This window comes from Macaca nemestrina, chromosome 1 (assembly GCF_043159975.1).
Source record: "Macaca nemestrina isolate mMacNem1 chromosome 1, mMacNem.hap1, whole genome shotgun sequence".
In the NCBI taxonomy this organism is placed as follows: Eukaryota; Metazoa; Chordata; class Mammalia; order Primates; family Cercopithecidae; genus Macaca; species Macaca nemestrina.
In genome coordinates this window covers 8,435,120-8,452,515 of record NC_092125.1, presented here as the reverse complement: position 1 = coordinate 8,452,515, position 17,396 = coordinate 8,435,120, and positions in this window count along the sequence as shown.

Here is a 17,396-nt window from a genome sequence, read left to right as displayed (position 1 = left end):
AAAACATTGATCATGAAGGCACCAGACTTAGTTTTCTAAACTTCAGAATTTAAAATAAACAACTATCAGTCTCCTCTCTGTCTCTCTTTTCACCCTTCCGACTGAGGAAAGTTAAATAGCACATTCTTTCCCACTAAACCAGAAGCAACGTAACACAGAAATTCTACTCACAGCTTTAAAATAAATTACTGGATACAAAAATAACAACAATCCTTTGGTTCAGCCAACCAATCAAACGTTTTGCATGATTAAAACTTGCTCACTGCCAAATCCCAGATTTAAAAGAAAAATTTAGATGCTATTAGAATTTCCATTTCATAAAGTAAATCCAGTATACTAGCTTTTATCTTCAGCAACTGAAGCTTTTCTCAAGAGCCATTACTACGCCTTAGTGCAGGGTCAGCCTCTCATCATTTCATAACTAAAGTATTATTTTTTCATTCCAGTCTGGAGTACTGTCTCCAATCTTTCATCTTTTCCATTCTTTTTTTTTTTTTTTTTAAGAGACAAGATTTCTCTATGCTGCCCAGGCTGATTTTGAACTCCTGGGCTCAAGGAATCCTCCCGCTCAGCCTCCTGTGTAGCTGGGACTACAGGTTCATACCACCGGCCCTGGTTCCACTTCCACTCTTAGCTTGATTATTCAATACAGAACAATGGTTACCTACCTTAAATTTCATGAAGTCTGGATGTGAAGGCTGTTCATTCTCTACTCCTCATGCTGTTGAACGTCCTCACTCCGTGCCTCCAGCCCCCACACCTTCGTGTCCCCACACAGTGCCTTTCCACATATCTAGGGCATAATCACCTACACATTCCTGCTCATGACTTTCTCTGGTCCACCATGTCTGTAATGCTCAGGTGTGCTCTGCCTCCACTCAGAAGCCTTCCCTGGGAAAGAAAGCGATTCTGATCACTTCTTTCTTACTTCTTGTGCAATTGTTATTCATTCTTTTTTCTTATATTTCACTCAGTGTCAATGCTTTTCTTCTCTCTTCGAGTCACTTTATGCTTATGTTTGCCACATGAATTGGTTTCTAAAAGTTTTTGGTTTTCAGTTTGTGTGGGTACATAGTAGGTATATATATTTATGAGGTGCATGAGATGTTTTGACAGGCATGCAATTCATGATAATCACATCATGGAGAATGGGGTATCCATCCCTCAAGCATTTATAATTTGTGTTACAAACAATCCAATTATACTCTTTTAGTTATTTTTAAATGTATAATTAAACTATTATTGACTATAGTTACCCTGTTGTGCTATCAAATAGCAGGTCTAATTTATTCTTTCTAAGTATATGTTTTGTACCCATTAACCATCTCCACCTCCCCCTTTACCCCCACTCCCCTTCCCAGCCTCTGTAACAGTTGAGACCTATTGATTTCAAAATAGTTTTTTTTTCTAAATATATAGTATACCTTCTAAACATAAATTGGTTGATCGACTCCGGCTCTGTGGCGATCTCCAAAGCTCTTCTATGCCATTATTTTCAAACTTTACTGACGAACATCAAAGAACACCACAGACTAATTTTTCTCATCTCTCTTTTCCTATTATTCTCTAAAACAAACTTTAATAAGACAAATCAGATAAAAAGGAAGCACAACAACACACGGTGGAAACATTGAGGAGATGAGCTTTCCACATTCCATGTCCTAGGATAAATTAATCCATAAATATTGAGCTCTAAAAACAAACCTTAGTCATCAGCACATTTTCCATGTTCTGATCCTCTGGAGTAGAGACTCCCACTTCCAACAGCTCTCAGGTGGATTCTGTGATCACGCATCTTCACCCCGCCCTCTCTCCCTGCCATGTTTCTGCTTCCCGCCCGCCACCCTGGGCGCCTCCATCATGGCAACCTTATCTGTAGCTTTCTGCTGTGCGCAGTGCTCTCTGCTGCTTGTTCGGGGCTCTACCTGCAGCATACCCTGACCCCTCGCACTCTAAGGGCAGGCACAAGGGGCTTTTGCGGGACTTTTCTCTGTAGGGTTGAAAGGCAGTCAAGCATGGTATCAACTGAGAATGAGTTAAGCATTCTGCAGTCAACCTGGATAATTGACAAAGAAGAATCTATTGGATCTAGATTTTCTTTTGGGGGTTTGGAGACCACAAAACATATTTTTATATTGAGGGGCAGGAGCAGAAAAGAAAGCAGCCCCTATGGTGGGCCCTATTCAGTGGCAGCGTCTTGGTCCACAGGGTTAAGGAAGACTTTGAGGAAATAAAAGTTGTTTGGAAAAATCCTGGTGTGGTTGTTTTGCATGCCGTGATGGGTAGAAAGGATGAAGTGTGAAGGCCCCTTGCCCCCTGCAGCCTGCCTTAGATTATGTTCTGGAACCTTCGGGTGGAGAAAGCGCCATTTTCATTCCTGCTTCCTGGGATTGCTGGTGGCCACAGAGCGATAGAGAACCACAAAGGAGAAGCGTGGCACGCCCGGCATGCTGGCCAAGATGGCGAGCTGTGCGTCCCTGGTCATCCTGATCTGCTTAGTGGGGCTCCATGCAGTCTGCGCACAAGCTCTCCATCTAGGTTTTCTAACCAGTCTCTCCATCACCTGGATGATGTCAAATAATTGTGTCCACATCAACTTGACTTTGACCGGGAGGCACATCACTAGGCTGTACAGAGAGAGATTCTAGTCTAGCAACAAAACCCACCGCCCTTCTCCAAATCAGACCAGCTTCTCTGTCCATCTGCAGCCTGTACTATTTCATCCATGTACCGGTATCACCGTGAAGTCATCATGATTTCCCATCCTCCCTATTCGTTTGTTAATTCTGGAAAACTAAAGGAAGGGCAGTCTTCTTTAAGAAAAAATTCTCACATTCTCTCCCTGGTCCTCCACAAACCCATGCTAATGGACCTCTGTGCAAGCTGCTTTTAATCATACTTCTCCCATTCCAAGCTTGCTTTATCACTTCCTTCCGTCTCCCAAACAACTTTCAATTTCAAACTTTCACCAGAAAACGTTCGGGTCAAACAAAAGATGTGATTACTTATTCTCATGCAATCTCATCCTGGTTCAATACATGCTACGCTTTCATCTGTTTTTTTTTTTTTTTTTCCTTTCCATAGAAGTTCTTTTACTTAGATATAAGTTAAGTGTAGTATTTATTTTTGTTATGTAATCCATTCATAGAGTTCACAGGGAATTCATCTGTTTCAATATCAGTTCCCTGTCTTAGGTTACTGCAGTCTCCCTAGAAAAAAAGGTATATGCTATAATAAATCTTGAAAAACTACTAAGTGCCAGGCACTGTACTGGCTGCTTTTTTATGTATGGTTATCACCTTGGTTTCTTCTTTTTCTTCTCCTTTTTTTTTTTTTTTTTTTTTTGAGTCATGGTCTTACTTCATCATCCAGGCTGGAGTTCAGTAGTGTCATCACAGCTTACTACAGCCTCAGGCTCCTGGGCTCAAGCAATCCTCCTGCCTCAGTCTCCTGAGTAGCTAGGTCTACAGGTTCGTGCTGCCATGTCCAAGTAACTTTCTAAAATTTTTTTTGTAGAGAATGGGTCTTGTTATGTCTCCCGGGCTTGTCTCAAACTTCTGGCCTCAAGCTATCTTCCTGCCTTGGCCTCCCAAAGTGCTGGGATTATAGGTGTGAGCAATCATGCCCTGCCCATGCATTTCTATTTACATGGTACCATGTTCAGTAAATCACTGAGGACACAAGTATACTCAATTCTCTTTTCGGGTAGAAAGATGATGATATGGTCAGGATGATGATACACTTCATTCAAGCAAAACTACCAACAACAGCAGTCAAAACACAGCAATAGATCATGCCTCCCAGAATAAAGGAAGCATCTTTCTAGAAAAAAACAGAAGTTCTTTTAAGTGACCAGGCTGTGAATATCCTCAGGGAATATTGTTTTGTTTACTTGTGACACAAGTAAAGCTGATAGAAGCCCTAAGCCCTCAGCCCTCACACACACACACACACACACACACACACACACTTTTTTGGAGTCTCGTTCTGGCGCCCAGGCTGCAGTACAGTGCCACAATCTCAGCTCACTGACACCTCTGCCTCTCAGGTTCAAGCAATTCTCCTGCCTCAGCTTCCGGAGTAGCTGGGATTACAGGTGTGCACCACCACGCCTGGCTAATCTTTATATTTTTAGTAGAGATGGGGTTTTGCCGTGTTGGCCAGGCTGGTCTCAAACTCTTGACTTCAAGTGATCCACCTGCATCAGCCTCCCAAAGTGCTGGGATTACAGGCATGAGCCGCTGCGCCCGGCCACATATATATCTTTTTAAGATGGGGGGTCTCCCTATGTTGCGCAGCCTAGTCTCAAACTCCTGGTCTCAAGGAATCCCTCTGCCTCAGCCTTCCAAGTAGCTGAGACTACAGGTGCCCAGCTTTCTTCCTTGTTTCATACTCCTCATTGCTTTAAGTGAAACACAGAAAGGAGAATGAACAGAGCAATAGGCCTCCATTTCTCAGGGGCCAGGTACCCTCAGAGCCCCTGCCTTTGTGTTTCAAGGCTAACAGAGAAATAGTTTTCCCCAAAGCCTTTGTTAATGGAATTATTTATGTCTTGTTCACTTTTTTTTTTTTTTCCCTGAGACGGAGTCTTGCTGTGTTGCCCAGGCTGGAGTGCAGTGGTGCGATCTCGGCTCACTGCAACCTCTGCCTCCCAGGTTCCAGTGATTCTCCTGCTTCAGCCTTCCGAGCAGCTGGGATTACAGGCATGTGCCACCATGCATGGCTAATTTTCGTATTTTTAGTAGAGACAAGGTTTCACCATATTGGTTAAGGTGGTCTTGAACTCCTGACCTCGTGATCCTCCTGCCTCAGCCTCCCAAAGTGCTGGGATTACAGGCGTGAGCCACTGCACCCGGCCTTGTCTTGTTCACCTTTCAACATGTCTTTCTTCTCCCTTTGCCTCTGCTTTCTCCCCCACTATCCTATTCACTCGTTTCTCTAAAGTTGGTCATAAAAGACTTTGCATCTTGGTTTTGGGGCCGGAGTCACATCAATTCCAAGCATAGCAGGCAGGCTCCAAGCCTATTGCCAAGGGGAGGCTGACAGAAGCAAGGCGGTCTCTATGCAGGAGACAAGCACACAAGGGGAAGTCAATATTTCAACCCTGGAGGGGCAAGAGTGTTGGCTCCAGGGTGACAGATGGCAGATTCCACAGCCTGCTAAACAACACGGAGCCGGGTAGAGATTGTACCTGCTGCTTGGAGATACACTTTGCATGTTTCAGCTGGACCTTCATTGTCCCCTTCTTTTGCCATTGAAGCCAGTGATTGATGGAGGGATCCAGATATTTGAAAGTTATGCAAGTGCTCTGTGGTCTCCGGGGAAACTGGTGCCAATTCAATCAAACCCATCATGTGATACTGAGCCTCTATGAGGCACTTGTGACTGAACTAGGTATATTGGAGAAGGGAAGACACAAAAGAAGCAAATGATGTCATCTCTAACTTTCAAGCTCACGATACAGATTACAGACAATATATTAAAATTCTGTGATATGTAAAAGACACTCAGTAAAAAAGAGTTTGAAAATCCCAATGGTATATATGTGGATACAGAGGTAAATATTGCCATGTGCCCTACAAAATGTGTAGGTAGAAAAAGAGGTATAGGCTGGGTGCAGTGACTCACGTCTGTAATCGCAGCACCCAGGGATGCCAAGGTGGGCGGATCACCTGAGGTCAGAAGTTTGAGACAAGCCCGGCAAACATGGTGAAACCCCATCTCTATTGAAAATACAAAACTTATCTGGGCATGGTGACATGCCTGCCTGTAATCCCCGCTACTTGGGAATCTGAGGCAGGAGAATCACTTGAACCTGGGAGGTGGAGGTTGCAGTGAGTTGAGATCACACCACTGCACTCCAGCCTGGTGACAGAGTGAGACTTCGTCTCAAAAAATAAATAAATAAATAAATAAAAATGAAAAGAAAAAGAGGTAAAGGGGTGGGAACTAAGTTTCGCTTCCCAAACATGGAGGTGTGACTATAAACTATAAGTACCTTTTAAAGAAAACCTTATTTCAGATAACCCAATGGGTAAATAACAGGTAAATGGGGAGGAGGCCTGATGGAATCACTTTCTGCCAACAGACATACTTGGGATCATAGGCTTTGAAGTCGAATACAATTGGCTTCCAGATTGTGTCTAAATTACTTCACCCCTCTGAGGTTGTTTCCTCATCTGTGAAACAGGCAATAACCATACCTCATCATGCTGCAGTGAGAATTAAATGAAATAAAGGCTGCGGGGTAGCCCATGGCTCGCCACACTGTGATTAGTCTAGCAGTAACGCAGCCCAGGAGTGAAAGAGGGGAGAGGAGAAGGCCAGTTTAAGATGCAGCACATCTAAAAATAGAGAGACCTGTGTTCAAGAGCTCACTTGGTGATCAGTGCATCGGGTGGTGGTGGGCAACTCACATCACCTCTCTGGGGATCAGTTTCTCATTCTGGAAAATATGGGATTAGTCTTATGGGATTAGCCTATAGGGAAGTGTCCTTTTTAGCTTCAACCTTCTGAGATTCTTCAAGTTGATGTCATTGTCCCTGAAATTCTCCCCTCCAGCCAGGTGTCAGTGGGTTTACTGGGGGAATCATTGAAACGTTTCAGAAATTGCAAGACTTCACTCATCTCCTGACTCTAATGAGAATTTAGTTCTGTTTTCCCAAGGGGAAGAAAACACTGCAGTCTTTCCTAATCTCCTCACATTCTGCTGTGTGACCAGGCAAGCATTATTATTATTATTCTTTGCTGTCTCTGCACATTATTAAACTGACGCCAAATTCAACTTGGCATTTCCAAAAAAAGGGTTTCTGAAATGCAGACTGCTTTGGGATGTAAGATTTTTATGCAAATACAAAACATTAATATATTTCAAAACTTAAAGCACTTTGGTCTCCAGGAGAGAAAGAAGCTTATTTTCAGATGCTCAATTCAGTGTTTACTTAATAAGTGTTTACTAGTTGTGAGGCAGATTCTTTAACTCCTCCCTTTCTGTATAATAGTAGGAAGTTAGGCGCCGACTGAATCAGTCTTCTTGAGATTTTGGTGGTGAATGAGAATAGAATTAGCTTTTTCTTTTTCTTTTCTTTTCTTTTTTTTTTTTTTTGAGACATTTTTGCTCTTGTTGCCCAGGCTGGAGTGTAGTGGTGTGATCTTGGCTCACTGCAACCTTCACTTCCTGGGTTCAAGTGAATCTCCTGCCTCAGCCTCCCCAGTAGCTGGGATTACAGCTGTGTGTCACCATGTCCAGCTAATTTTTGTATTTTTAGTAGAGACAGGGTTTTACCATGTTGGCCAGGCTGGTCTTGAACTCCTGACCTCAGGTGATCTGCCTGCCTCCACCTCCCAAAGTGCTGGGATTACAGGTGTGAGCCACTGCACTTGGCCTATTTAACTGATTTTGAAAATAATATATATTCATTAAAGAAGACTTCTATGAAATAGAAAAACAAAAAGAAAAAGGCACTGTGTAATCCCGACATCTCGAAATAACATTTCATTGATAGACTTCTGATATAATATACACATATATTTCAGATTATGATTAGATAATAGCTACAGCCCATATATTTAATATATATTTAAATTTACATTGTTTCTTTTTTCTTTTTTCTTTCTCTTCCTTTCTTCTTTTTTTTTCTTTCTCTCTCTTTCTCTCTTTCTCTCTTTTCCTTCCTTCCTTCCTTCCTTCCTTCCTTCCTTCCTTCCTTCCTTCCTTCCTTCCTTCCTTCCTTCTTCCTTCCTTTTTTTTTTTTTTTTGACAGAGTCTTGCTCTGTGGCCCAGGCTTGAGTGCAGAGGTAAAAATCTCAGTTCACTGCACATTCATCTCTGGGTTCAAGTGATTCTCCTGCCTCAGCCTCCTGAGTAGCTGGGATTACAGGTGCCTGCCACCATGCCTGGCTAAGTTTTTTGTATTTTTAGTAGAGACAGGGTTTCACTACGTTGGCCGGGCTGGTTTTGAACTCCTAACCTCAAGTGATCTGCCCACCTCGGCCTCCCAAAGTGCTGGGATTACAGGCGTGCGCCAGCACGCCCAGCTCTTTTTTCTATTTTGTATTCCACTTTAACAAATTTAATAATAAATTATGAACATTTACCCAGATACCAAATATTCTACTATAACATGGTCAGCAACTTTTCCTGCAAAGGCTCACATAATAAATATTTTTGGCTTTTAGAGCCACAAGGTTAGTCACAACTAGTTACCCCTGCTGTTGTCTTGAGAAAACCATCACAGATAGTGAGCTTGGCTGCATTCCAATAAAATTATATTTACTAAAACAGGCAGCAGGTCAGATTCGATCCTTCTACTAAAATATCATTTTAGATGACAGCATGATATTTTATTTTGTGGATGCACACTCATAAGAAAAAACACATAATCGCCTATTGTTGAGCACCAGACTTTTTCAGCATAGTAGCAATGTATATTTTTGTAAATAATGTCTTTGTGTGTCTATAAATTTCTTTCCTTAGAAAGGAAAGTGTAATTTTTTGGCATGGGGCTGTTCAAAACGCTTCTGATACACTCTGAAAGAGTGCCCTTCAGAAAGGCTGGGACACCTTTCCTGTCAGAAGAGAACAGTTTTGTAGAAGCCCAGGGTTGACAGAGTGTAGAGCATTTGATGCAAAGAAAGAGGCTCACTACGACACAATCAAAGAGATCAAGGGTGCAGAAATGTCAACACAGCTCACCACCAGCTGTGTCACTTTTGCTGCAAATATTTATTTGTGATGCTTTTTTTTTTTTTTTAAATGTGGGAAGCTTGCAAGTTTTATTTAGCCAAATGAATCAGTCTCTTCCTTCATTGATTCATGTTAAGAAAGTTGCCCCCAATATGAAAAACATACACTCTTATACTTTCTTCAAACTCTCTTTAGTTTGAGTTTTCTTTCCTTTCTCTCTCTCTCTCTCTCTTTTTTTTTTTTTTTTTTTGAGACAAAGCCTTACTCTGTTGACATGATCACGGCTCACTGCAGCCTTGAACTCCTGTACTCAAGCAATCCTCCTGCCTCAGCCTCCTGAGGAGCTGGGACTACAGGCATGTGCCATCACACTGGGCCTAGTTTTCGTTTGTACATTAAAAATGTGATTGCATCTTCTATTTACTTTATGGCTGATGTTAAAGTCAAACTTTCTTCTTTCTTCCTGTTCTCTCTCTTTCCTTCCTTCTTTCTCTATTTCTTCTTTTCCTCCTTTTCTCATTCTCATTCCTTTCCTTCTTCCCTCTTCTCTAATAGCCAGTAATTACACAACCAATGACTGAATAATTCCTCCTTTTTCTACTGCTAAGAAATGCCACTTGCTATGATCTGAACATTTGTGTCTCTCCAAAATTCATATGATGAAACCTAACCCTCAAGGTGATGGCATTAAGAGATGGGGCCTTTGGGAGGTCATTAGTGCCCTTATAAAAGTGCTTGAGAGAGCCTGTTTGCCCTTTCTGCCACATAAGGACACACAGAGGCACTATGTATGAGGAATGTGTCCTCACCAGACACTTAATCTATCAGAGCCTTGATCTTGGACTTCCTTCCCTCCAGAACTATGAGAAAATAGATTTCTGGTTTTGTAAATTACCCAGTCTAAGTTATTTTATTATGGCAGCCTGGAATGAACTAAGATACCATCTTTATCATTTCACATGATATTAAATATCATGGGTCTGTTTCTGAGTTATCCATGATATTTCATGAATTTCTGCCTGTATCAGCATCAGTACAATACTGAATACTGTCTTGATAATTATGGCTTTATTTATGTCTTTTAATATACATCAATCTTCCTTTGTGTAAGTTTCCTTTATTATCTTCGGGAATTTATTCTCCTGGAGTCTTGGCAAAATTAAGTTTAAAAACATATTCAGAATATTTATAATAATTGTATTAATTCATAGATTGATTAAGGAAGGCCTGCCATATTTCCAGGACTAGTTCATTATCTCTAATATATAGTATGCCTCTTCATTTAGGAATGTTATCTTTTAGGAAATATATTTTATTTTATTGTTGTTCTTATTTAATAAATATATTTTATTTCTAAAAGTTGTACGTATTTTTCTTAAATTTATTCACAAGAATTTGGTACTTTTTGTTATCCCTGTGAGTTGTATCACCTTGTCTTATATGCTCTATTTTTTTTTAATTGGAGCAGCAGTAAAGAAAAAAATCACTGAGATTTTAGCATTTTTTGTAATTAGCCAGCTTACTGAACCCTGTATTATTTATTATAATAATCTTTAGGCTGATTTTCATGGGCATTCTGTTACATTTCACTTCCTTTTGTATATAAATATTTTCATTTTTTTCTCATTGTATTATGACATGATTTTCAGCAAAATATTAAGGTAGCAATATCAAGAATTCTTGTGTTCTTCCTTATGCACTTAGGTTGGCTCTATTATTTTTACTATTCCATGGAGCTTGGCTATTCTTTAATTTCTTTTTTTTTTTTTTTTTTGAGACGGAGTCTCGCTCTGCCGCCCAGGCTGGAGTGCAGTGGCCGGATCTCAGCTCACTGCAAGCTCCGCCTCCCGGGTTCACGCCATTCTCCTGCCTCAGCCTCCCGAGTAGCTGGGACTACAGGCGCCCGCCACCGCGCCCGGCTATTCTTTAATTTCTTAATGCTTTATCATATTAAGAAAATATCCTTTTGTTATGGTTTATGAAGATATATTTTAGAATTATGAATGGATATTGAATTTAATCAAAAGAGTTTTTTCATCTTTCAGAGTGAGCATATGATTTGTCTGCTTTGATTTATTGATGTGATGGAAATAGGCATATACTAAATAATACTGAACCATCATTGTGTTTTTCATTAAATTATACTCACATTTTTTATTATAGTACCTAATCCTGATGTTTACATCTATGTTCATGAATAATGCATGGTTCTCAAACATTGTAATAAAGTTAAAATGGCTTTTGCTGCTACTATATTAAGTGAAGGAAAAGCAGATTGCAGGATTATTTATCTATTTATTATATGATCCCACTTTCCTTTTTAAAAAATCCCTATAACATGAATATATGTGCATAAATCTAGGAAAAAGTGGGGAAGGATGCATATCAAACCACTAATTTTGCTTACCTGCAAAATTAAGCAAATCTTAATTTTGCTTGCTAAGAGAGAATGAGAAAGTAGAAGGGGGAGTTTATTCATGCATTTCATATACTTCTATACTGTTTGAATTGAATGAACATGTGACATGTGACTTTGTGTACTAATTCTATAATAAAAAAAGCACAACATATTCATTTAAGAAGGATAAAATTAAGGCTGGACGGGGTGACTCACACCTATAATCCCAGCACTTTGAGAGGCCAAGGTGGGCAGATCATAAGGTCAGGAGATCAAGACCATCTTTGCCGACATGGCGAAACCCCATCTCTACTAAAAATACAAAAATTAGTCGGGCATGGTGGCACACTCCGTAATCCCAGTTACTTGGGAGACTGAGGCAGGAGAATTGCTTGAATCCGGGAGGCAGAGATTGCAGTGAGCCGAGAGTGTGACATTGCACTCCAGCCTGGCGACAGAGCGAGACTCTGTCTCAAAAAAAAAAAAAGGGTACAATTAAATAAAATACTCACAACGACTTCATTTCTCCCCACTAAAACATCGTTTTACAAGTCAAAAAAATGAATCGTTCCTTGTGTCTCCAGCCATAGATGTTGCTGGCATTTGTGTTCAAGGGTTTCCCATTGCAAATCCACTCTCTGCCACTCCACACCACCTAGATGGTCCTGTTGTGTTTCCCTCCACCATATGTAAGCCAGATTTTGTTTCTATTAACTTTCTATGACTGTCTTAGGTCTTTCTGTTTTATCTGTCTTTGACACCATGTTCTAATGGTTTCAATCAAACAATCATATCCAGCACTGTTTCATGGATAAAGGACAGAAAAGTAATCATTCTTTGCCTTCAGGACACACAGAAAAGCAGAATATCTGTCCACATAACAATAAGTAAATCATAGGGGGTTTTCATATTCCTGCTGTCTTACCTATCCCTGTTTTCTGAGACAGAAGTGATAACGTTAAACTATGAGGGATTTCCATTCTTTCCCCCGACCCCCTGCTCACTCTTTCCCCTACTCCACAGCTCCCAGGCTTTCCAGCGTGACCCTCCTTAATTGCTTTGACCTCACAATACCCCTCATTTGTCCCCTGGAGTATTGCCTTAGATCTGTAGATCACTTTGATTACTTCCACATCTGGGATTCGTCACATGCTTGTGTTAACCATGACCATGTGCAGAATTACCCAGCAGGATTTAGGAGACACTCAGTCAGAAGAATCACCCCTACTAAGAACAACATCTGGAGAGAATTAAGAGAAGATACTTTCTATTGAGAATCCTTTGGAAATATATTTATGATGTAGAGACAGACAGACACTAGTGCCCGGGCAGAAGTGGATGTCCCTTCTCTCCGGAAGGCTGAGGAAGAGTGATACATCTTCAGAAGATTCGCGAATTAATTATGCTCCATAAACATAAATGCCTGGCAAGTTCACTAATAAACAAGGGATTTTCTCACAGTCTTGTTTAGAAGCAGGCGTCGACTCCAATAGAAATGAACTTTTCTGATGCCATGTGTGTGAACAAATAAAGATTTTATGAAAAGGAGAGGGGAAGTGGGCCGTGTTTTCTTCAGTTGGGTCATTGAATGTCTCCAACTATTTTTCCAAAGCTTTGGGTTTCGCAAAAGCCAAAATTCGCTTTGCCAAATGTTTTTCCCTTAATTTTTAAATCCCTGTGCATTAACGAAAATTTAATCCGTATGTTTCTGATTCATTTACACTTAACTCATCGAAATATTGTGTGTTAGAGTCATTTGGCCCTCTCAACAAGACGTAGGAGTCCTCTTTGCAGTACACAAATACACACGTGGATTACATGAGCACACACACACGTTTTTGGTTCTTTAGACTCCAGAGTCACTTTCTCTCTCTAAACCCAGATCCAAGTGGCTATGTCTTAGTAAATCGTGAGCATTTAATTGCATTTAGTTACACAATTACATTTAGAGTTAGATAAATAAATGACTGTGCAATTATAAAACATATACTTCTTTGTATGATTTGGAATGAATCAGGAGTCCCTGCATTAGGTGCGTATCTTGACTATGGGTGATCGTCTCCTTTAAGGTGCTGATGTCAGCTGATGTTAGTTTTCTATGGTACTTCAGTGAAATATACAATAAATATTGCATTAATTTCTAAAAATTGAACTACAATCAGTTCAGAGGAGACTAATAATGATGATAAAGACATAAGGAAAGGCAGACATGAGCATCTCTGCAGAGACTGGGTTTGAGGGAAGATGGGTTATGTACATGAAGGCATAGAATTTGGGGAGGTTGTGGGAAGGTTTTGTTATCTTCCCAATGCCTGAGCATGAAGAAATGATTTACTTGCAGCCCTAGATCATGGTAAACATTTCAGTAGAATTCCTAACATTAAGAGTTGGAAAATAGCTGGGCACGGTGGTTCACACCTGTAATCCCAACATTTTGGGAGGTCAAGACAGGAGAATAGCTTGAGGCAGCCTGGGCAGCATGGTAAGACCCTGTCTCCACAAAAATAAAATTTAAAATTAACCAGCACAGTGGCACATGCCTGTAGTCCCAGCTACCTAGGAGGCTGAGGCAGGACCTTGCTTGAGCCCAGGAGTTCAAGACAAGAAAAAAGAAAAAAAAGAGTCGGAAAATATTAGAATGTATTTTTTTTTTTTTTTTTGACAGAGTCCCGCTCTGTCACCCAGCTGGAGTGCAATGGCACAATTTCAACTCACTGCAACCTCCACCTCCCAAGTTCAAGTGATTCTTGTGCATCAGCTTCCCAAGTAGCTGGGAGTACAAGCATGCACCACCATGCCTGGCTAGTTTTTGTATTTTTAGTAGAGATAGGGTTTGGCAAGTGTTGGCCAGGCTGGTCTCAAACTCTTGCCTCAGGTGATCTGCCCGCCTCAGCCTCCCACAGTGCTGGAATTACAGACATGAACCAACGTGCCCAGCCAGAATGTTTTTTTTTGTTTTTTGTTTTTCTTTGAGACAGAGTCTCGCTCTGTCACCCAGGCTGGAGTGCAGTGGTATAATCTCAGCTCACTGCAAACTCTGCCTCTCGGGTTCATGCCATTCTCCTGCCTCAGCCTCCAGAGTAGCTGGGACCACAGGGGCCTGCCACAATGCCCGGCTAATTTTTTTTGTATTTTTAGTAGAGACGAGGTTTCACCGTGTTAGCCAGGATGGTCTCGATCTCCTGACCTCGTGATCCGCCCACTTTAACCTCCCAAATTGCTGGGATTACAGGCGTGAGCCACCGCGCCCGGCCAGAATGTATTCTTAAGAGATGTAACAAAGTATGTGAGGCTACCTAACAAGCTGTGTCAAAGTGGTAGGATAAATTCCAGGACCTCTGAAGGCCTCGTCTCATCTGGTACGTATTTTTCATTAGCCTCTTTCTCTTATACGGCAGATGGGTTTGGAGTTGTAGTTCAGAAGGCAGAAGAGGGCTCAAATCGTTTCCTCTGCGGGAGAATGATGACCTTTAGTGTTGTTTTTTCTATTTTTTAGAAACAGGCTCTGGCTCTGTCATCCTGGCTGGAGCGTAGCGGCATGATCACAGCTCATTACAGCCTTGACCTCCTGCGCTCAAGCATTCCTCACTCTTTGGCCTCTCAAAGTACTGAGATTACAGGTGTGGGCCACCTCGCCCTGCCCCACGGCAACCACGAGAGATTTCGTGAGCTCGACTGTCATGTTTTGCAAATCCATATTGGAAGAAACAGTCTGTGACGGACAGCATTTTTTACAAAAGGACATGTCTTGCCTGTTGTTAACATGACGTCATCATTTGTTTTCCCTCACTTTTTCACGGTTACTAGTTTTCTCTTCTCAGGGAAGTATCAATGGTTTAATTGTAGTTTTCTAATTTGACAGCAGGTAATCTTCCTTCCCGAAGCTGCCTTTTCACTGTAGATGATTTTGTCAGACTAACAGATTTTACTTTTTTGAACGTTTGTAGGTATTTATTTTTCTAGGTATTTATTTCCAAATGAAATTACGCTAGTTTAATTTTGCTTAGGATGAGATACTATTTATATTTATCTTCCAAAGCTTTGAAACAGAGTACGACATAATGGGCTTTATAAAAGGAATATATTTAATAGCCAATTAGATTTAACTCTCAAATCTGTTTCTGGAAAAAAAAAAAAGAAATCTGGTAATGGTTTGATTTCACCAAACTACTTTGTATATTTTGATTTTCTTTAAAAAATCCTATTTCCTGAAGCTTAAGTTTTTCAAGTTTTTTTCCTCCGTTTAATTGAAACCACTATTTTCAAGGGAAATGGAATTAAAGAAAGATATTTTCTCACTCAGTGGAAACTTGCATTATATGAGTAACACAGATTATCTACTGATACAATTTTACGCTTATTTTTAGTGTGTGTGATTTTTTTTTGAAGCCATAGCATCCCCAAATCCCACCTTTCTTAAAGCAGAGATAATAAGAAATTCATTCAGTCTTTTTTTTTTTTTTTTTAGACGGAGTTTCACCCTTGTTGCCCAGGCTGGAGTGCAGTGGCACCATCTCGGCTCACTGCAATCTCCGCCTCCTGGGTTCAAATGATTCTTCTGCCTCAGCCTCCTGAGTAGCTGGGACTACAGGCGCGTGCCATCAAGCCTGGCTAATTTTTGTATTTTTAGTAGAGATGGGGTTTCACCATGTTGGCCAGGCTGGTCTTGAACTCCTGACCTCAGGTAATCTGCCCACCTTGGCCTACCAAAGTGCCGGGATTACAAGTGTGAGTCACCCTACCCGGCCTGTTTTTTTTTCCCCCCTGAGACAGAGTTTCACTCTTATTGCCCAGGCTGGAGTGCAACGGCGTAAGCCACCGTGCCTGGTCCAGTCTTTGCTTCTGATCTCCCACTTTTGCTCATCACCAGTTGAGACAGCTATTTCCCCTCTTGCTACACACCCGATGGCCTCAGGCAGCATGGCTGGGCAGTGGAACCTGCAATTTCTTCCTCTGCTTTTCCAACAGCAAGTATCTGCTTACCCTGTGAAGACTGGCTCAAAAAGTCTCACAAGACTTCTTTTCTCACCAGGCAGAACGATTCACTTGTTATTTCGTGATAAACAACCATAATATCAGCTACTATTTACAGAGTGCTCAGCACGCACCAGCAATTGAAGAAGTGGATAATAATGTTTAATGTTCACCCTCTAATGGTCGAATGCAACATATTTGTTAAATATATTTAAAATGGAACTATTTATGTCTGGATCTGTTTCCCCTAATAGATTTTGAACTCCATGTTTTCAGGGATGATATTTAATTCAAGGTTTTATACTTTGTTCTACTACACTGATATACTATCTATTTTATATACTTACCAAATATTAATTAAGTTTAGTTGTCATTATAAAACATACAGCCATTAAGTATTGAGATATTATCCTTTCAAAGTAGGGAAATTCATTCATAAGTCCAAGACAGATTGATTCAACTTCACACATCTATAATGTAGTAAATATTGGGTTCCATTGTTTCATTGAAGAATGTTTGACACTTTTGTGGCTCATACTTTCAGGAAATATAGTTGAGCACTGAACTAGGTGCCAAGCCCTGTTTTAGGAGCAAGAGAAACAGAGCAGAAGAACTCTTGGACTTCATGGATTTTACGTTCTACTGAGCATCAAGGGCAGGCACGGTGGCTCAGACCTGTAATTCCAGCACTTTGGGAGGCCAAGGCAGGAGGATTGCTTAAGCCAAGGAGTTGGAGACCAGCCTGGGCAAGATAGTGAGATTCCATCTCTACAAAAAGTTAAAAAAATAAAATTTAGCTGGGCTCAGTTGCGTGCACCTACAGTCCCAGCTACTAGGGAGGCTGAGGTGGGAGGATTGCTTGAGCCAGTAAGGTGGAGGCTGCAATGAGCCAAGATTGTGCCACTGCACTCCAGCCTGGGAGACAGAGCGAGATCCTGTTTCCAAATAAATAAATAAATAAAGAGTCTAATAATAAACAATTGGACGATAAATAAATTTGATGGGATATGATAGTTCCTGTAGAGAAAAATAAAACAGGGAAAGAAGGAAACTAAATGCAAGGGGCAGACGGCAGGGGCCTGCTTTACAGCAGACAAGGAAGGCCTCACTGATAAGGGAGATAACTGAGTAGAAGCATGGAGGGGCATCTGTCCTAGTATCTGAGGGCAACTGTTCCAGGCATAAGCACTGTGACAGTCGTAAGGTGAGAATATGCCTTCTGAGAAGGAGGAAGGAGAGAAGAGGATGAAACTGCCTTTGCAAAATTAAGACAATAAGAGAAATCTGACATAGTTGTCTATTTTGCTTCAAACCTCTAAGCTGTCCTTGGTCATTTCT